The following is a 21,638-nucleotide window of genomic DNA, read 5'->3' on the forward strand; positions in this document are numbered from 1 at the left end:
CCACTGTTCTGATTGGCCAGGAGGCTCTCAAATCACAAATGGAAATCAGAGCTCTTGTGAGAGGTGGAAAATGTTCTTTGCATCACCAAGTGCAGCAGAAATCCATAAGGAGGGTGAGGAGATGTGCATGCACAGGTGTGCCCACTCATGCTACTCTGTCGCGGGTAGACAACTGAGGGAGCATGCTGGAAAACCGGGCTATGTAAAGTGATTCCTGATCAGAGGCAAATGCTTGAGATGTTGAATTTGGATGGAAAGATTTATCATATTTTATTTAACATTTTTAAAGGCAGCTTTAGTCCAGAATGCCGGTTTTATATGGTCCTTTTCTTGACAGATTCTCTTTGATGTATGTCAGGTTTCCTGTTGCGCAGAGTTGTTAATCATTACGACAATGTTGCATTTTTATGTTTAGTAAAGGCATGGTGAGATGTAGCGAGACACAGTTTGGGTCATGCCAATTCAATATTTAGAAGGGAGATTTAAAGCACTGCATGGGCAGACAGAAGCAGGGGCCTGGACTTTGCCAGTTCATCCCACCCTTCACATTTACAGATGGATGCCTATTTCAGTCCCTGTCAATCTTGCAAGTGATAAAAGATAAATCTGTTCTGTCTTGATTTCTGTGAGTCCACATGTAAATCAAACAAATTTAATCATGCAATATGCATTTTGGACAGTGGAACAAGCTGCCAGAAGAGGTTGTGTGCTCCTCCACACAAGAATCTTTCAAGATGCAATGGACACTTACTTGATCGGGATGGTGTAACTGGTGTCCCGCACTAAGCAGGGTTTGGACTCCATGGCCTTCTTGGCCCCTCCTGACCCAACTGTTCTGTGATTCTATGACTCTGTGGCATGCATTAGCCCAGAAAATACACATTTTTTTTGTACACAGTCTTTTCAGCCAAAACTTGCAGCACAAAATTTAGAGGGGTCTGTGGTTTGAAGCCTATCTGCCTCGCAATTTGCTTTTTATTCCTGGAAGTGCAAATTAGGCTGGTGGTAGAACATCCCAACTTCTCCAACCAACTGAAATCACTTTGCTTCTCTGAGCCCCAGCTTTTGCTTTTTTTCCAAAGGGGGCCCCTTTTCATCTCGGATGCCCATCAGAAGAAAAATAGCTGAAGTGCAGCATTACTATAAACAAATGGAAGTGTCAACTCCTCACACTCCATACCCCATGTGGGCTGTGTGGGGAACCCACCCCAGTGTGGCTACATATTACCTTGATGACAAAATTGCTTTCACACACCAGGCTGTTTCCATCACACAGAGTTTGGCCCGAAGGTTTTGCCAGCGTGGTGGTTAGCTACTCTCATTAAAGCCTATCGCATGCGACAACTGGGACAATTTCAGATAGTTTATTCCTGCCTTGTTACCATGGTGATTAATGTAGTGTTACTTGATATGATAGCCCTATTAAACACCTACACGGGGGAGCCATTTTCACCAGCCACAAGATCCTCAACATCCTCACTGTTTCTGCTTTGCATTTCCTTCTTAACTCAGACACACACACACACACACACACACGTGCACAACACAGTGAAGGCTTTTCATGCAGAACTCAAGCGTGGGAGCCAAGTGCATCTCTCTGGGACCAAATCTGCCTGCCCAGGTTTCCCAGATGACACACTCCCTTCCCCTGATCCCAACCTCTTTTTCCTGACTTCCAACCATCCGGTAGTTTCCTTGTTTTGTGCAGCTTTTTCCCCACTCTCAAAGGTTGAAATGCCTCTCCTGAGGCTTACATTGGAAGGAAGAGCTTTAAGCAAAAGCATGCTTGCATTTTTGGCCCATCCATTTTGCCTTTGGCATGCTCAGTACCAGGATGTGCCCCCCATGAGCTTCTCTGACAGGGAACTCCATTCTTCGGCTGGAAGGAGTTCAGCACCCCTGCTTTAATATGCCCCAATTGCTCTGTCACTCATTTCATCATGAGCTAGTCCCTGTAATAGCTGCTAAATACAGCTGCTATTTTCTTGCTATTAGTCATGCTTGCTAGAATTATAGGAATCGCAGCCCAACAATCTGGAGGATCCCAAGCTGAACTAGATGGACCTGATTTAAGGTAGCTTTATGTTGTATCCCACCTTAATAAATTTTGAAAAGGTTCTGTAGAGATGAGATAGCCAAATGGACAGTGAAAACATTTGTCTACATTAGAAGTTCAGCATTTGAAACTCACGTCTCATCTGGCATTTCTGCATTGCTCATCAGTCTTTGATTTTCCTTGAGTTTTTTTCCAGTCCTGTCCTTTCAATATGATTATCATTTTGATGCATATGGAGTTCAATCTTGGAATCTGTCAGTATTTGCTTATCTGAATTTCTTATTTTTTCCATTCTTGCTTTTGGTTCATCATGTTTGTTTTCTTATTGGCTCAAGGGATTTTTTTTTAAGGTTTGGCCAAACATTCGCTCACTTTTTTGCACACATCTTTCCTAAATCCATGCATCATTGCAAGTAATTTTCCCTAACATAAAGCATTCCATAATGAGCTGCAACTACTGAAAACCTTTGAAAAGATGTTGTAGTGCGGGAAAAGGTGCAGAAAAGGGCAAATGAAAAGATCAAGGGGCTGCAGCATCTTTCCTATGAGGAAAGGTTACATCTGGAGCTATTTAGCTTAGGAAAAAAGGAGGAGACATGACAGAAGTGTAGCATCTATGATAAGAGAAGAGACAAAGGATTTTTTTTAAGTGTTATATGCTTTTATGGGGAACTGTGTCCTTGTGGATTGAAAGGAGAGAATATAAATACAAGTATAATAATATTGAACAATACCGCAAATTGTGCTGATGATGCAATCATATGAAAAATGTTCCCCTTACAGCTCTGTTGCAATGGGCCATTACTGCCCCCTGCAGATTTCCTCTGGAGCTGGTGGGTCATTAGGGAAGAGGTGGGCAACCTGTGACCCTAAGGTCACATACGACCCCTGGCCTAATGTCATGCAGCCCTGAGCCTAAGCTCAAGAGCCCTCAGAAGGTGAGCGGTCCAGGACTCTGGAAGGAGCACTCTGCCCCTTCTCTGACAACCTACTAGGAGGGAAGGAAGGAGAGCGACAAGAAGGGGTGGCAGGACAAGAGAGAAAAGGCTCAGCATTTAGAGTCCTGGTTCCAAGATTGGAGGTCTTTGGAGTGGGACAACAGAAAGCAGGAAGCCACAGAACTGGCCCTTACTATCGGCACAAGAGGAATTGAGAGAAACCTCAATGGGTAGATTTGCTGATTTCCCAACTGGGATGCGGTAGCAGTCTGGAGAAACTCAGTTCCTCTCAGTTCATCTTACCACCACTAGATGCTGCTTATCAGTCCTTTCAATGACTTGTTTTGATTGATTGGTTGGTTGGTTGATTAGATTTCTATGCTATCTATTACCTGAAGCTTTCCAGGTGATTCACAACTCCCCTCATAAAATACAACAATGCAGTAAACCGCAATTAAAAAAAAAAAACATACACCAAAGCAGGAACTGAGATGAAAGTGAACTGCAGTGCAAAGATCTAAAATTGCACTGAAACAGTTTTAAAAACGGAACATTTTAAAAAGCCTGGAGAAATAAAAGCTGTTGACCTGGCACTGAATAGGGCATAACATGGCCACCAGGCAAGCCTTTCTAGCTCAGTGAAAAGTGGTGCCACCAGTGAAAAGTCTCTCTTCCCAGTTTCCACCCATCTCATCAAATTTGGCAGAGGCAGACAGATGAGGGCCTTGGAGGTTCCAGGAAGATGATCCACCAGGTAACCAGGCTCCAAGCCATTTAGGCCTTTGTAGATTGATACCAACATTTGAGCTGTGCTGAGCTTAGCTGAGCTGCTATGGTGTTTTCCACCATTCACCCTACAGAGATCTAGCATTTACATAGGCAAGCTAAATGTTAGGCCAAACAAGGACATAAGTAACAAATGATGCGAACAATTGCACTGCAGCAACCTCTTCTGAGGTGGCACTCTCCATCCAGAGTCTTGTTCCTTCTCAGATGGCTGTGCTTGAGCTTGCCATGTGACACCATGGAGCAGCAGCTGACCTACTAAAGAGGACCAAGACTCAACCTGCCCCCTTAGCTTTGATTCCACCGGCACACAAGCCGCCATTGCAGGCCACCACAGCACTGGAGTAGCCTCCCGCAGCGCTCCAGCCCTCACGAAGACCCGCTTGCATCCCAATGAGGCACCTATTTCGTTGCCAGCAGAGTGTTCATTTTCCTGACATATTTACGAGTCCTCTGTCTCATTAATCAGCTAAGTATTCATAAGATGTCCCTTTCATGCTAGGATAGCTAAGGGCAAATGCCTTTATTTATCCATTCTTTACTGAGGAATTTCTCTCCAGAGTCAGCTGGAGGAAAGGTTTTCACCTTTTAAATTCTTAATAGAGTTTTCTCAGTAATATGTAATTTAGGAGATTAGATGAGGCTGGGGACTTAGGGGCACAGATTAGAGTCACCCCCCTTGAAGTTGAGGGGCTCCTCAGGGCATTGGACATTACAAAGGCGCCAGGCCCTGACGGGTTACACCCGAGAGTACTTAGAGAGTTGGCAGGGGTTCTCTCACACCTGCTGGCCTCCATTTTTGAGACCTCATGGAGAATGGGTGAAGTTCCAGAGGAATGGAGGGTGGCATCAGTGGTCCCAATTTTCAAAAAGGGTAGTAGAAGGGACATGGGGAATTATAGACTAGTTAGTCTTACGTCCATTGTAGGAAAAGCAATGGAAAGGCTCATAATAGAGAGAGATCTAGTGATGCTAGATAGGAAGGGAGGCTGACAGCCACACAACACGGCTTCCACAAAAACAGGTCCTTCCAGACAAACCTTGTGGAATTCTATGACAAGGTTTTGAGATGGCTAGATGGAGGGGATGCAGTGGATGTGGTATACCTGGATTTCAGCAAGGCCTTTGACAAAGTGCCCCATGATATCCTGGTGGAGAAACTGAGGAGTTTTGGGATTCACCAAAGCACTGTCCGGTGGATTAGGGCATGGTTGACTGACTGAAAGCAGAAGGTAACCATTAGTGGGGAATCATCGGGATGGTGGCCAGTGACAAGCGGGGTCCCCCAGGTCTCTGTCCTGGGGCTGATCCTTTTTAATCTTTTCATTAACGACATGGAAGAAGGGGTGAACAGTCTGCTGATCAAATTCTCAGATAACACTAAAACTGGAGCAGTGGCCGCAACTGAGGAGCAGTTACTCCAGATCCAAAAGGATCTGGACAGACTATGGAAGTGGGCAGGAGACAACGGGATGGCATTCAATGTGGACAAGTGCAAGGTCTTGCACTTGGGGCATAGGAATAGCTGTCACAAGTACAGGTTAGGTGACAAGTGGCTGGAGAGCAGCACTTGTGAAAGGGACCTCGGGGTGCTGGTTGACTGCAGGCTAAACATGAGTCAGCAGTGTGATTCAGTGGTCAAGAGGGCGAATGCCACCCTTGGTTGCATAGCCAGAAGTGTGGCTTCTAGATCGAGAGAGGTATTATTGCCACTCTATATGACTCTGGTGCACCTGCAACTGGAGTATTGTGCTCAGTTTTGGGCCCCTCATTACAGAAAGGATATAGCCAGTTTGGAGTCAGTGCAGTGTAGGGCCACTAGGTTGGTGGCCGGTTTGTAGGGGATGGGGTATGAGGCGAGATTGAGGGAACTGGGTCTCTTCAGCCTGGAGAAGAGGAGACTCAGAGGGGATATGTTGGCGACATGCAGGTATGTGAGGGGATGTCACATGGAGATGGGTAGAGACCTGTTCTCCCCTGCAGAGGAAGGCAGGACGTGCTCCAATGGAGCAAAGCTCAGGGAGCCAAGGTTCCCTTTGGATGCCAGGAAGCACTTCCTGACAGTCAGGACCCCGAGGGTATGGAATGGGCTTCCACGGGAGGTCGTTGAGGCCCCATCGGTGAGGGTGTTCAAGGATAGGCTGGACGGGCACATGGTGGGCATGTCGTGAGTGGAGCCGGCTGGTGCCAGAGGTCAGACTAGAGGGCCTGGAAGGCCCCTTCGGACTCCCTCTGTTTCTATGTTTCTATATTTCTATGTCTTTTATATTTCAGAAACAGCCAACTTTCCTCTTCATGGAGGATGCCGTTGCATTCTTGCCCTTTATCGCCATGACAAGATAACATTTGGCTCCTCACGCAAGGTGCTCTTTTCTTTTCACAGCCCACATCGTCCTCACCATGGCACATCTTCTTCCAGCTGAATAGCAGCCTCTCATGGCAACACGTGGAGGGAGAGGGTCCTTGCAGTGGGGAGGACAAGGAGGAGGAAACCCAGCCTCGGAGATCTTCCTCTGTAATTTAGAAGGATGCATGCATTGACTTCCTTGACTGTAATTAACCTCCATGCAAGAGGCCAGAACACGTTCCCCTCTTCAAGTGCCCCCATTCTTTCACTTATTTGTATAGAATTCATTGTGCTAAAAGTGTAAGGTAATGCTAGCTAATTTTTGCCCTTCACACAATGCATCAACTATTTGTCTCCTGCCAGCTGATTGTTACGGCTCTGCCAGAGTGAATAGTTTGATGTCCTTCCACTTACACACCTAGCGCTGGCTGAAGGCCTTTCTAAATGTGTGGCCCTCTCTCCTGACCCACATACCCTCCTCCATTCTTCTTCTATGATGCCAGATGAAAACAGATGCATGATGCCACTCCAGTGCTCCCAGTTTTTCCTAGTTCTGTTCCCTGGGCAGCTGCCTGAAAGCAGTAAGGAAATGCTGGGCACAAGGATGCTTTTCCATGCATTGGCTTAATAACTGCTGTGAGCCACCCAGAGATCTTTGGCTACTGGGCTGTATATTGGGTCATTTATAAATACATTCCAATAAATATACAAAATGTTACTGGGAGATAGGAGGAGCAGATGTGGATTCAGGAAGCAACCATGTCAGGTAAGCTCTGTGATGTTTGACTCACAGATCAAGAGTCGCTCTTGCCCCCATCTTATCTCAAACTGTGGGTGTCTGAAAGAATAAAACTGCCTTGCATCTGTGCATTTAGTTTGCTTTGGGGGTATTATGGGATAAAATGTGTGTGAGCATGTGTGCGTGCGTGTACGTGCAGACGTGTGCATGTGCGTGTGCATGTATTGATTGCTTTCAACTAAAAGGACAAAAGTTTAGTTAGAAAATATAGGAATCTGGATGTTAGCCCAGGAAGCCAAAGATGAGCAAGCAGCTCCAGTCAATCGGGACTAGATACAGGAGCCAGGGTGTCTGGAGGAGGAAGAGAAGGACTTTGTGTGAGGTTGAGCAGAAGGTCAGAGGAAGAGCTTAGAAAAGGGATTTCAGGGGGAAAGTGAACAAGAAAGGACTCTCTTGATTGGTTGAAGTTGGGAGGGAAATAATTAATTTAAAGATTAAAAGCTTAAGGCACAGACAGGGAAAGACAAAGAAGAGCTCAAGAACAGAAGCAGCCAAAGCTGTTACAGCTCAAGGACTGAAAGATAGCTGAACTTGTGGAAGCCAGATATTGCCCGAATAAGAAGGGGCCAGGATAAAAGCGGAGCACAGCCTGCATTTATCCCTGCTTGTTTTATCACCATAGTGCTCATCTGATTTGCTGCGTGTTGTGTGCATATCCATTCAGTTCTAAATGATATTGGAGATAGTCCACTACCCAAAGCAGATACCTTAGAGGCCGAAGGCTGGTTTGATGAAGGCAGCTGCAGAAAATGGCAGCCAAAAGGGCCACAAGAAAAGAGGGTGAGAAGGAAAGGGGCACACAATTTTAGCTCTCTCGCCTTCCCTTCACAGCGCATGGCATTGCTGGTCCATGATACGAGACTGAATGAAATGTGTCAGTACCAGGAAGGAATAAGGTAGGCCTAGTTCAGCCTTCCTCAACGTGATGCATCCCGGATGTTCTGTATTATGACACCCACAATCCCCGCCCATTGGCCACACTGTCTGCTTCCAATGGGAATTCAAAACATCTGCATGTGAGGGAGGACTGGTCTGGATTAAAGCAGCTCCAACCCATGAGCTGGGCACCATTTGAAAAAGGTACTAGCTGCTCCTTCTTCCCAACAGTGGAGCCCATGTAGCTTCAGTTCCAACATCTGTTCCAGGGCCAGTAGAAGGAGGGGAGCCACTGAGTCCCAGCACTGAGTCCCAGGACCTTCCAGCATGGCACGGCCATCCTGCTATTCTGTGCCCTGGATCGTTTATTTGCCAGCATCGTGGAGGTGCCAGCATCTTCTCCCACCATGTTTCCCAGGAATGTGTCAATGGCAACCACACCATGAGTCCTTCTCTCTCAGTGCTGCCACCAGAGGACAGTCCAGGACTAAGACGTCTGGCTGCCCAAGCCATCATCCCTCTGCAGTGAGTCCTTTTCGTTGCCATTTGCTTCCTAGTGTCAAAAATGTAAGTTGGCAGCGTAATTAAAACAAATGAACAAAAACTACTTTGGAAGACCACTGAGGAGTGAAATAACAGGAGACGATCAAATGAGGCAGCCCGCAACAACGTAATAACAGGTGAAACGTCTTTGTAGCACCTTTAAAAATATTTACAGCAACATTTCAGCTCTGCAACTGAGCTTCAAGAGCTTTGCTCCGGTGTGTGGCTGCTCGTCTTCTGGATTTACTGCCATTTACCTGAAGACTGGAGTGGACTGAAAAAAAATCAGGGCAGCCTGTCTCTCTCCTCTGCCACCTGTACAGAGATCAGCATTGCCATGCTGCTTCTTTGAAGACAGTGGGAGTCTCACTTTTTAATCTACACATACGTCAACAGTCATAACTCACTGGGTGGCAAGGAGAGAGGCAAGAACCAAAAACTAAAATCAGATTACATCTCTATATTTGCAACATAACACAAGCAGAGAGCAGTCTTCGTGACCCAGGTGTGCAGTGCTCACTTTCAGTCAGCCAAAAAAGATGCTACTAAATATAGATCTTAAATATGAATGCAGATGGTTCAAGGTAGGAATGCAAGGTTAGATTGATCTTGAAAGGATGGCCAGTTACCATGTTGTGTGGGCCACAGGAAAATACATTGCAGTCCCCATCCCATCTGGTGTAGAATGGAGGGTGGATGCCAAAACAGGACCTTTCCAGTTGTGGCACCCAAGTTCAGGGAGGGCCTTTCAAGAGAGGTCTGCCTGTCTGCAGCACTGCCTGTTTTTATTCGAGCTGCAAAGGCAATTTTTTCCAATGAGCTTTCTCAAAATCATGCATTCATTTATTTATTGCATCTCTATACTGCCCAATAAGACAGAATTCTCTGGCTAGATTGCAAAAGACGGAAATTTTGAAAATGCAAGATAAAAATAACAAAAAAGCATTTAAGTACACAAAACTTAAAACAATCAACAATAAAAACCCCAAGACCAAATAACAATCCCAATTTGACCAATTATCACATGCCATGGAATACCTGGACATTAGAGGGAGGTCTTAACCCAAACCCAAATGTATGTCAATGAGGGTTCCAGGGGGGTCTCACAGAGGAGAGCATTCTAATTTGGATGGAGGCACCATCCCTTGTTGCCATCCTTCAAACCTCCCTCCAAGGAGGCATCTGGAAGAGGGCCTCAGGCAATAATTATTGCCCACTGGGGGGAAGGCTGAGTCAGATTTTTAGGTCCCAAGCTCTGTAAGGCCTATAGATTGATAGCAGCACCTTGAACTGGGTTTGGAAACATTCAGGCAGGCAGAACTAGTGGGCCAGAACAGATGCAGGATGTTCAGTCCCTCAGATCCCTGCTGTAATTCTTGCTGCAATGTTTTGCTCGAAGCAGCCCCCTCTGGGCCATTTTCAAGCACAGGCCCATACAGAACACAACCACCATTTTAATTCTGTCTTATTTGCTTCTCTTTGCTTCTCTTCTGCTGTCTCAGGAAGTTGCTGGTTTCCAGTTGTTTTGGAGCTGATCCTTTTGCTGGTATTGTTAAGTGGACTTATCCTCTGCCATTGTAATCTGCCTGGAAAATTTCTACAGTAGAAAAATAAAGTTTAACAAATAATAATGTCAGATCATTAGGTGGAAATGACACATTATAAACAGTTCTGCAATCTGTTCCTTCCAGATTTCTCTTAACATCCAAAACATCCTGGGGAAGGCCAAATGTGAGTCAAAAAAAAAAAAAAAAAAGGACAGGTGGAGAAAGTCATCATGGCCCTTTTTTCTTTCGTCATGGTTTTGACAGGGTTTGTCATGTCCTACGGGGACTCTGATTCCAACTACAGCAGGGCTGATTTTATGCCTTATAACCAATTAAGTTCATGATAATATATCTGTACCTCCCAGGAAGTGCAGTGGTAAGAGGTTTGGAGAGGTGGATCTCAAAGGGTGGGGACAGATTCAGAAATGGTCCCCAACTGCCTTGGACCTAAAAAGAAGATCATTTTATGGGATAGGGCTTTGCCTAAATGCAGGATGGACCCCTCCCAGCAAGGCATGGAGAGTGGGGCACAGGCAGAGGGAAACAAGAGGGGGATCTGGAGGGGAGGGTGGCAGGAGAGGAGGAAGGAGGTGAAGCAGTAAACCCTGCCCTGGCAGGGCTGGAAGGGGAGAGGAGAAGGATGAGGGCAGCTGGGGGTGGAAAGGGAAATGGCAGGTCCCCCCAGCTCAGGCGGTGGGAGGCCTGCAACAGCGCTGAACACAGCAAGCCTGTGTGTCTTGCTCAGCCATGCTCTGAGGCCCTGGACCTTCTCTGGGGTGCTTTCTTCTCAAAAGAGACACGGCCTGGGCAGCTCTTCAGTTAGCTGAGGCCTTCCGTAGGAGCCGGGCTTCTGTACGGTAGGACACGAGGCTGCTCCGGGGTGCTGGCTGCTGCCCAGAAAACCTGGTGTGGGGTCAGCAGATTTGGGAGTATGACACATTAAGCCATGCCTCTCCATCTATGCACAACCTACATGTTTGTAAGTGAGCACAAATATTATGAAATGCTATAAATTCCTGGGACAACATTCCAAGGAAGACCAAAGACAGGAAGACAATCTGCCTCTGAAACTTCTCACCAAGTGGGAAAGTGAGGGGTATGTTGGAATATGTGTACATGGGCCAAACAATGATAACAAGGAGACTGAAGGCATGTTGCATACAAGGATCCAGACACACATAAGACTGTGCGCAATATCTGTCTGTCTGCCTCTTTATCATCCATCCATCCATCCATCCATGCATCCATCAAAGTGAGGGACAGGGAAAGGAAGATCCAAGGTGACCTTGGTGTAAAACATGAGGGAGCCCCTTGAAAGGGGCTTTTTATTGGAAATAATCAATGCAAATACATGAACTTCTACGTTTACTGGAATGCTCACCCATTTTTCTTCTTTTCTTCTTTTGGGACAGGTAACAACCCTAATAGTGCTTTATTCTTTTCAGCATCAGGCTAAACTGTTTTTATTTTCCCGATGTTTTAAGATTTGATTGTTTTAATTGGGGTTTTATTTCTCTCTGGAAATTTTATTAGGACACTGTATTTTATTTTATATATTGTCTTTTTGTTAAACTGTCCTGAGACCACAGTAAAGAATGGCCTAGAAATGTTTTCAATAAATAAATAGTAGAACACTGTCAGCATTTGCTGCTCTTGCATAGAAAATGGCCTTTGCAGATGAGAGGTCATCAACCACTTGGACTTCTGACTGGAAATGAGTTGCCTTTTCAAACTACTCACCCCACTGGGAAGAATAAGTGAAAGCCAAAGGGGGATCCGTTCCCCAAGCTACTTCTCAGGACTTCCTTGATCAGCACCACCATATCATCACAGCTCCTTCTCTGACATCGTGCCATTCCATGGAATATGATGCCACTGTGGTGAAAAATGCCGCCCAATTATCTGATTAGGCAAATGCAGCAAAGCAGGCAAAAGCGCAGAGTAAGGCTGGCTCAAAGAGTCAAATCATTTGTGTCATAATTACTTAATTCAGGAGGAAAATTCTGTGCTTAACCTTCCGTGATCCCCAGTGTTGCATTTCGGCTATTCATGGCAGTCAGAGTTTTTTCTTTTTTATTAGCAGGGAAGACATGGCACTTCAGGTTAGCCAGTAGAAAAGCTTTAAATAAAAAATGAACAGGAGTCAGGCTTTTTATTCATCATCAATGAACTAGATGCCAGGTTCCAACACCCGAGCCATCATCATAACGGCTGGTGTTATTGTCCATCTAGCCACATCCCGAGGCATTTGTCTTATTTTGCCATTGAGTAAAGGCTATCCCATTTCAAGCTGGTTCTCTCTCTCTCTCTCTCTCTCTCTCTCTCTCTCTCTCTCTCTCTCTCTCTCACTCACTCTCACTCTCTCTCTCTCTCTCATTGAACCAAAACCTACACCATGTTCGAAAGAGGTCAAAAGTTTCCCTCTCCGATCTTCCAAATGTGAGTACAGTAAGCCAAATAGACCTTCATGTTCCATAAATCACAGTGGTGTTCTTGGCCAACATTGTATAGAGGGAAAACTTATCGATTCAGAGCAGTGCTGTAATCTTTGAACAACCATGACAAGAACTCTGAAAATCCACACTTGGTTCCTTTCTTGGCCAAAGGTACTATGTTGATTTAGTTCATTAGCCTTCAGGGAACAATGAATGATTGTTGCCTGTGATAGCAATGGTGCCCAGAGATGGAGAAAGATTTGTCCAGAAAAGGAACTAAATCTGAATCTCTGTCTCTCTGACTCTCTCTCTCTCTCTCTCTGTCTTTACTTTTCAGGAGAGACAAAAGAGTTCCAGGAGAGCAGAAAGTTACAGACAGAGCAGAAATAAAGGGAAAGAGGAACACAGAAGAGAAAGTTAGGGGCATCGATGGCAGGGGGTGGCCGAGAAAGAAAGAGGATGCCTCTCTTTTCACTGCTGGTGCAGAGACACTGATGGCAGGGGGTGGCCAAGAAAGAAAGAGGATGGCTCTCCTTTCACTGCTAGTGCCCAGGCTTCAGCTTTCCCACGCATAGAACTTTCCATGGAATGTCAGGGAGCAGAATCCCCGCCAGCCATCCCCCTCCTGTGTCCACTACGCAGGTCCTCCTGCACTTGGTCATACAAGCCCCACACCCGGAGCCTGAAGAGGTACCATTGAGCCAAGGGCCTACCATCTCCGTGAGAATGAGGCCCATACAGTGACAACACTGCAATTTTAACTATTGCCAACCACCCCAAGGAATGCAAATGCATTAAAAGGGTGGGATATTGATGCTTCTATACAGACATAGAGAAAAATAAAGACTCCTCTTTCTCCAAGGCTCTTTGTGCAGCTTTGTTTGCTTTTGAACAGTATCTGTCACCTCTCGGAGAATTTGCAGTGCCGGTAACATCTGTGTTTATTTCCTCAACAAGCAAGCCCTTATGCTTATTATTGAGAAAAAATCAAGATGCTCATCAGTATGATGAGTCCGGGAGAGAGGGAGGGAGGGAGAGATGAAGGCTCCAATTCTTCTCCTTGGCAAAGGCACGCATCTCTCTTCCCCCCTCTCACCCACCCCCAGCAGAGGCCGCATTGTCCAGTGTCTGGGGCAGGGAAATGTTTGCGTGCTGGTCAGCAGACTGATCAAAACACTGTCAACAGTCTGCACAGTGTGGCCATCCTAAAATATTGTACTTTACTGAATGTGCCACAGTTACATAGCGACATATCTTTTGCATTTGGTTATTGTAGCTGCTGTTAGCAAGGGCTGGAGGGGCAGCAGCTGGAGATCGAGCCCTGCAGTGGCTAAGGGCAAACCTGGCAACATGGCCAAGCTGCTCCCTTGGGTTGTCCGCTTCCTGTCACAAACCCAGGCAGGCTGGAGTGGCTAAGGCCACTGCCAAAGGCCACCCATGACTCCCTCTTGCCTGCTGCAGAGACCAGGGAGTCCCCCAACCCCTCTCTGACCTGGCTGCCTGCTCCCAAAAGGTCCTCCGTGTATTTATTTAGTTTTTCTAACCCATCCCCCACTGACGTCTTGGGAAAACTTACAAGAGAAGGACAAATAAAGCAAAACAAGCTTTGGACTCTGGTGAAGAGTGGGTGTTCAGAGAACCCACGATGTTGACTGAAGTAAAAACGCATGAGATGCCACCATGCATGAGCCACTGAAGAATGGATAGCTGGTTAAAAAAAAAAGCCACTATCTTTTTCCTTATGCTAGCAATGTCCCACAAAGAAATAGATGAACCTGACCATATTTGATCAATATTTGACTTGTCAACTGAGCTAACCTTTTTGGACCAGATAAATGTCTGCCCACAAGTTTTGCCATCAACACAAGAGAGTTCCAGAACTTGGATTTTTGTTCCCCACCCCACAACACACCGAATAACAAGCAGCAGTTATTTACCTTTTTGTTTTTTAAAATTATATATCAATTAATTTGCATTCAGTGCTAATGAAAGAGAAAGGAACAGTGCTTACAACAACAACAAAAATACATGCATAGGCAATGATTATACTTATCACTCGTACACTGCATAAACAAAGACCAATTGTCTATGAATTTATGCCACTTGACATCCTTCAAAATTCTAATTTAACTTGTAGACCTCATCATTTCTGATACTTGCCCTATTATGGTTAAGCAAGTAATCCTGAACTTTTGCAACCAAGCCACATTTCCAATCAACAGCCACATTTATCTTTCCTGCAAATAACAAGTTATTAACAAATTCCATATCACTGTCCTCCACCTTCCCTTGTAAGTCATATAAAAGAACAGTAGACAGAATTTCATGCCCTGCAGAAACTTAAGTAACGGTGGATTTTCCCCTACTTTAATTATAGGGCAGAAACACCAGATACACATAAAATGTACAGTACAGTCCCCACCCCTCCAACAAGACAAATTATCCTGCTTATAAACCAGATGCACTTTTATAGATACTGCTGAAAGATCACTTCAGGAGAACTTTCCTTTAATTAAGTATATAGATACCATTTTGGAAAGGACAGTTTGTTCTTCCTACTACCACTTGTGTGGTGGGTGAGATTGCGTAAGCAAGGCTGCATGGCTGGCTGAGGAATGCTACAAGTTGTGGAACTGTTTCCTGTCTAAACATGTATAGGATCACACCCCAGTCATGCTTTCTCTGACAGGAGCAAACTTCCACCATGGACTTTCCAACTGAATGGCTGGGAAACCTGCTGCCCTGTCACTGTCATTGGATTCCAACTCTGTTGGCCAACGGTCCAACGATGCCTGGAAGTTCCACATTGCCTGCCATTTATCTTTGCCCAATCCTTTATTCCTGCCTGATGAATAAGTTCTTCAAAGAAAAATCTAGCTTTATAGTTCATGTCAACTGACATACAATTTCATATTGGTTTAGACAAATGTAAGACAGAAAGTATTGAATTTTAGGGAACCTGGTACTTTTATATGGCCCTCAGTTACAGTTTTAATCCTAAGCACACTATTTGGCTTCTGTATATGTACGGAGGGGACTACTAAACACAGTATAAGTAGAACTACCAGCTGCTACCTAAAAATTCCATTGAGCTCCTTGTTAATTACATTTTAGCATGGTTAATATGTAAGTGCTTCTGAACAGTTGAATATCTTCTCCTCAGGACCACACAACTGAAAACAAAAACATAAACCTTTTTTATTTTCCCACTATTTTAATTGCTAATTGTCTTAATCTGTGGTGTTTATATTTATTATTGGATGTTGTGCTGCTTTATTGTTTATCTTAATTTATTGCTGTTATTGTGAACTGTCCCAAGATGTCAGTGATGGGACGGTATACAAATGTTTTAAATAAATAAACAAATTAGACCAAGTGGCCACAACCAAAGCATGTTATCGCTCGGCCCCAACCCTCTTGATGGCACTGCAGGATTAATACTAATCTGTCTTCCAGAGCTGTTGTAAGGATGACATAAGTCAAGATGTGTGAAGTGGTCTGAATGCTCCAAAGAGTTCTACCAGCCTTCCCCAACCTGGTGCCTTTCAGGTGTTTTGGAGTACAGCTCCCAGATCTCCCAACAACTGGTTATGCTGGCCAGAGGAAGTAAGAGAGAATTTGGTATGATGGGGAAAATTGTGTTGCCATAATGCTGAGGTGGTCCCAAACAGCAAGGCTCCAAAGTGTTTCTACAACTCCCCTGAGTGCCCTACTTTTAACAATAACACGTAGGCGGCATGTTAAGACAGTCTGTCCTTTTCTATCTGGTTCCCTAACAGCCCTTAATAGGCTGCTTGCCTTTTTGACAGGTGCAGCACACCGATCTCATCTTTTCAGAGCATGATTCATAATGACACTCCGTTTGCTTTCCTGGGATGTGCCCTTCTTCACAGATCTGCTGATGAGTAAATCAGAAGCAGAGAAAACCAGGTGAGAAAAATAAGAGGCTAATTTGGTGGAAATGAAACCCGACTCCCTCCATAGTATGTCAGTTGCTACCTGGACTCCTTGTTCAGTCCCAGTTTCTCGCTCTCTGCCACCTTACTTATGCCATTGCTAGTTTGGAATAAAAGTTACATGAGGTTTAATGGTTTTTGAAAGGTTGGATCCCAGCACAAAATGTCAGGAGATTTTCAGACACTTTCTGTCCCTTACAGGGACCAAGGAAAGTAGGCATACAATTTTTAAATTAACCATGACAACTAGCAGGGAGCTGTATGTCGTAGAGAGAAATGTGGTTTGTTCATTCATAATGCATGTGCTAATACATAATTTCTGATGGAAGGAGGAACTGCTTAGAAGATGCAAGTTTGTGGTCCTGGACTCAGCTTGCAGATACACCACATTCCTATTGGGCAAATAACCGACATAATGAAGATAATGGCCCTGCTGATCACATTGGCTCTGTGACTTAAGTCAGACCAAACCCCTGAGGCAACGTGCTGTTCCACTTCCATGCATGTGATCTGCAAAAACTGCGTGAACCCAAATGTGGCCACTTCTTGAACATCAAAGTGCCTGCATTATTCTATATTTAATGGAATGTGTCCATCAAAAGAACAGTCAGCTGCATCTCTGAAGATGAATGGTGTCAGTTTACAGGCTGTGCAAAACTGATTTCCTTTCAACAATCCAACATCCAGATATTCTGCTGGTAGAGAACTATAGAAAGCAGAATGCTAGATTGCCTTGAGCCCAGTAAAGTTCTCCCTGAAAGAGTTTTTGGATCACAGCCTTGAATCAGCAATTATTGGTTGCAGGCCCAAAGCATGACATGGTCAAGATATTGATGGCACATGGCTCTACCTCTCCTTTCATCATATGTTTGGGGAGAAGTGGAAACAATCAGTGCCTGGAATTTGTTCAAGAAGGGGCAGGATAAACAAGCTGAAGAACAAGGTTGGTGATGGAGTCTGGTAATCTGTAAGAGGATTCCCACCCCTGATATATAGCCTGCCCTGGATGCAGGTATGTCCCTGGAAGCAACACTTCCCCTGGAAGGTGGCGGTTGCTGGCAGAGCGATGATTCATCCATTGCAGCCTGCCTTTAGGAGGACAATTCTGCAGTCAAGTAGACAACCTACCGTTCTTTTCAGGACAAATTACTGTCATGGTCTTTATGTGAGGCTGCCTTTAAAAACAGCCTTGAAACATCAGCTGGTCTGAAATGCAACAAACAGACTTCTCTCTGGCCCTGGATGACTGGAACATGGCCTTGCCTCTTCCAGAGACTGGTTGGACCAACAGATGTCTCCTTTTCTAGGCATGGGTCTTGGCCTTGCCTCCCTTGCCAGCTCATCTGCCCAAGTGACAGCTGTGCAACCCACCCAGCTCTACCAGCCCCATGGTAAAAACAGCTACAGCACGGTCAGCAAGTGGTATGAAGCTGCATTCTGGGGGATTTCTTTCCAGGCCAGAGAATGCAAGGTTCCTGCACCCCACTTTCAGTATTATCTTTACTTTCATTTCTATTTCTGTAAAAGAAGAACATAGAAATGTTATAATAATAATAATAATAATAATAATAATAATAATAATAATAATAATAATTTTTTAGAATCATTACTGGGTGAGCCTAGCAAGGTTTGCTAACTAACCAAGAAGCATTTTGCTAACTGGAAGTGTTTTATTAACAGTGCCAGAGGGACACGAGGTGGTGTTGTGGGCTAAACCGCTGAGCAACTGAACTTGCTGATCAGAAAACTGACAGTTCAAATCCATGTGGCAGGGGGATCCCCTGTTGCCTTGTCCCAGCTTCTACCCACCCAGCAGCTCGAAAGTGTGTAAAAGCACAAGTAGATAATTGGGTGCCCAACTCAGTGGGGAGTTAGTGACCTGTGTGGAAGTGTGAGGACCAGCCCTGTGTCCAGCCTACCGTGTCCAACCTGCAGCAGCAGTGGCTGCAGTGGAGAGAGACCAGAGGACGCCAGCACTCCAGTGGACCACGCTAGCTGCTTTGTGTGCAAAGCTGGCTCATCCCCCATGGTGCACCGTGGATAGGACGTGAGCACAAACTGAAGAGCAATCTTAGGCAGCCAAGCTACTCTGCATCAGCACAGAAGACTTTCTGGCTAATTGTACCAATACTATATGAAATAAACAAACAGTAGCAGCATTCTTCTTGCCTAGGCCTCATATATGCTCATATAATCACAAATCAGGCCTAAGTTATGAAAAGAGTGACTGAAATTATCGCCATGATGACTGCCCACTTTGCCAAAAATCGTAGACTTTTCATAGAATTGCCAAAGTCTGTACGTTTTGCTCTTCTGACATTTTATTGCTCTTTGACCCCAAGTTTTACAAAGTCAGCCCTTCCCTCCCTCCCTCTTTCTCTCCCTGCATATATACCAGTCAAGTGAGGGTAACACTTCATGCATCTGCTGACCTGGACTCCAGTCCACAAAACCTTTGCCATCATAAATCTATTAGTCTTTGAAGAACCACAAATCTCTGTGTTGTTTTTACAATTCATATATTTAAAGGAAAAGGCCATTTGATGTTGGCTTCCGCAGCTTTTAGAGCATGCTGTAACATTTATATAATTCATTGGCCAATCCCTTGAAATGGACTATGCAACACTATTGGAAGATATGCCTTCTTGCCCTACCAAATTAGCACTAAGTATGGATGCATTTTCTTCCAGCTTGAGCTTGATCTTTGGGCAACCTATGCAAATGCTCCATAGGCCAGTCCTCCTGTTTAACCAGCAATAGCCAAGCAGATACTCTTGAATTCCAGCTAGCACGACAACTGAATCCTGTTGAAGGTTGGCTCCTTCTTTAAAAGAAAGAAAGCAAAGTTAGCATGTTAACATTTTTACTATAAGACTTCCAAATGGAAGCTTTAACAAGAGTGCTAAAAGCCCAAGGTGCTCAATAAAAAGGCAATGCTACACTGGGACACATTAACATAGTGCTCATATCCAAGATATAGCCTTGCTTTTCTCAACCGTAGTTATGTCATTGCTGGAGAAACAGGCCCCAAGTTGGTGCACCACTTTTAAAAACTTAACAACAAACTGGAAGGAATGCAAGGGAACAGTAAATCTTTTATAAAGCAAGTCAAATGCAGAATGATTAAAGGAATGGAGCACACAAAGCCTAGAGAATGGGAAGAGGCTTCAGCTCTCTAAAGCAACTTGGAGAAGATAGAGGACAGTTTCTGCTTTGGCCTGACAACAGCAGAGATGGGCAATGCTTTTGTGCTGCCATCTATTAAGGGGCTTCTCAGTATTTAGACTTGTTGCCTGAAGTTGCTTGGAGAAGCTGAAACATATTCTATCTTTAATAAGCATTTAGAAGACATGATTCAGATGCAGATACTACTGCTTCTTTGCAGAGGACTGGATAATATTTATATTTCATACACACGCGCGCACACACACAGAGAGGCTTTATGCCCAAGCAGTTTGCAAACATTAAGCTGATGCAACACAATTGAATATGAATACAATATGCAACAAACAAGCAAACACCATTTCAATAGCAGCACAGCAGCACACTAAAGTCCGGGCTAGCCATTAATCAAGCAGAGCTGCCCTTCTCCAATGCAACAAGTAAATGCTAGTATTCAACCCCACCCCCCCGAACAGTCCACAGAAACATTGAGTAGAAACAGGCACAGGTGATACAGGCCCAGTTGTGAGTTGCACTTGCAAAGGGAGGGCCCTGCTGGACTCCACTAGTCTCCATCCCCTTACCCATTATCACTGTGGCTCTGCCTCCCTGAGTCTCAGGGTCTGCGCTCCAAGGGACCCATGTGCAACTTCGGATCCTGCTGCAGAGCATCCTGATAGATGCATCTAGGGATTTGTTTGGGAGTAGGAATCCACCAGGTTCCCTGGGGTCAGCTCCCTGGACTCCAATCCACTTTGCAGCAGCCCAGAGTCTAGTTCTGGGTGAGTGTTCTCATTATTCGCTGCTCCCAGCACCCCTTTCCCGTGCTGCCACCACATGATCAGTGCCAGACCAGGTCCGAGTCTTTGAGGTCCTTGGGCAAGACACTCTCAGTGGGCACCTCCTTCTCTGGGTCTCCCTTCTCAGACCCCACCACCTGTGCTTCATCCTGTTTCTCCTGATTGCTACTGCCTGCCTGCCTGCCTGATAAGCAGAGAGTGAGTCATGCAGTGGCATCCATGGACCCTCCTTCTCATCACTACCACCATTCTCTGGGCCAAAGTAAGAGGCAGATGAATCAGAAGATGAACAGGAGGAAGAAGTCTTGGGGCACTTGTTGACAGGCCCTTGTTGGGGTGTGGGCTGTCCATGGGTGCTCAAAACTTTGGATGACAACCACGTCCATAGCGAGCATTGATGCCACATCTCCGTACCTGAGCACATAGTTGGGGCTGAGCTAAGCACACTGTCTGGCCTTCATGGGACACCCCTGCACACTCTTTTTCTTTTCCTCTGTGAGAGTGTCTTTAGGTTGGGCCTGCAGTGGAAGAGAAGGGTTTATTTAAAGAAAAACTCATGCACCACCCCCACCGGTCTTTTTCCTCCACAAAATTCTACCTGGGGGTAGAAGGCAGGATTAAAAATACCATCCAAGGCAAACTAAACCCTCGACTATCTCCAAACATTCAGGTGTATCCAGGAGGCCCAATAAAGGCCAAAGCCTACCATGAGACCAAGTGGCATGCCTGCCCTGGCAGAAACGGTGCCTTTAAAGTCAGGAAACTGCCAACTAGGCTTTTGTCTTTTCTTGTTTTCTTAAGGTTACCACATTTGATGGTTAACTTGAGGCATTTTATCCAGGGGCAAAGTGGGGTTTAATATGAGAGAGGGTTTATTAATGTGCCAGAGAATCTGTTGACAAGGCTAGGACTTGGTCTTGGAATGAGGGGGCAAAAATCCCATTCTTATTTGTCATCACTTATTTGCTACAATTTGGTCCCACTTTTGAGTCTCCTAAAGCAACTAATGTCTCCTAAGCAATTCAAATTCATAAGAAAGTGAAAGAGAGAGAGAGAGAGAGAGAGAGAGAGAACATCCCATCAAGCTCCCAAAGTGAAATGACAAGACACACAAGGGAAGGGAGCTGTGAAAACCAGGATGAGGAAGGAGAGCAGATTGTCAAGGCTAGAACAAGTTACTGAGCTACCTGCAAACATTTCTATGCACGTCAGGCCAGGCTGACCTTCCCTTGCTGGTGTTCTTGCTTGAGGGCCATCTTAACGCATGGGCCTGATGGGCACTTGCCCATGGACCCCATACTAATCTGTGTATGTTAACCCTTGGAAAATTGGAAAACTTCCAAAATTAACAGTAGTTGTAGTTGCCGTAGGGGTCCCAGTACACTGCTTTGCC

The 21,638-nt window shown here is 45.2% G+C and overlaps 1 long non-coding RNA gene across 2 annotated transcripts; it reads right to left on the minus strand.

The window, feature by feature from the left end:
• Positions 1–9,000: 9,000 nt before the first annotated feature.
• Positions 9,001–20,347, minus strand: LOC123030424. Of its 2 annotated transcripts, XR_006416101.1 has the most exons (4): positions 18,938–20,347; positions 11,877–12,011; positions 11,633–11,767; positions 9,001–9,942 (listed from the first exon to the last, which is right to left on the minus strand). It is a non-coding gene; the product is annotated as an uncharacterized LOC123030424 (long non-coding RNA). The 2 variants fall into 2 exon arrangements; XR_006416100.1 differs by having other exon boundaries at positions 11,633–12,011.
• Between the last annotated feature and the right edge of the window lie 1,291 nt (positions 20,348–21,638).

This window comes from Varanus komodoensis, unplaced genomic scaffold, assembly GCF_004798865.1.
Source record: "Varanus komodoensis strain SLA01 unplaced genomic scaffold, ASM479886v1 scaffold44_3, whole genome shotgun sequence".
Lineage (NCBI taxonomy): Eukaryota > Metazoa > Chordata > Lepidosauria > Squamata > Varanidae > Varanus > Varanus komodoensis.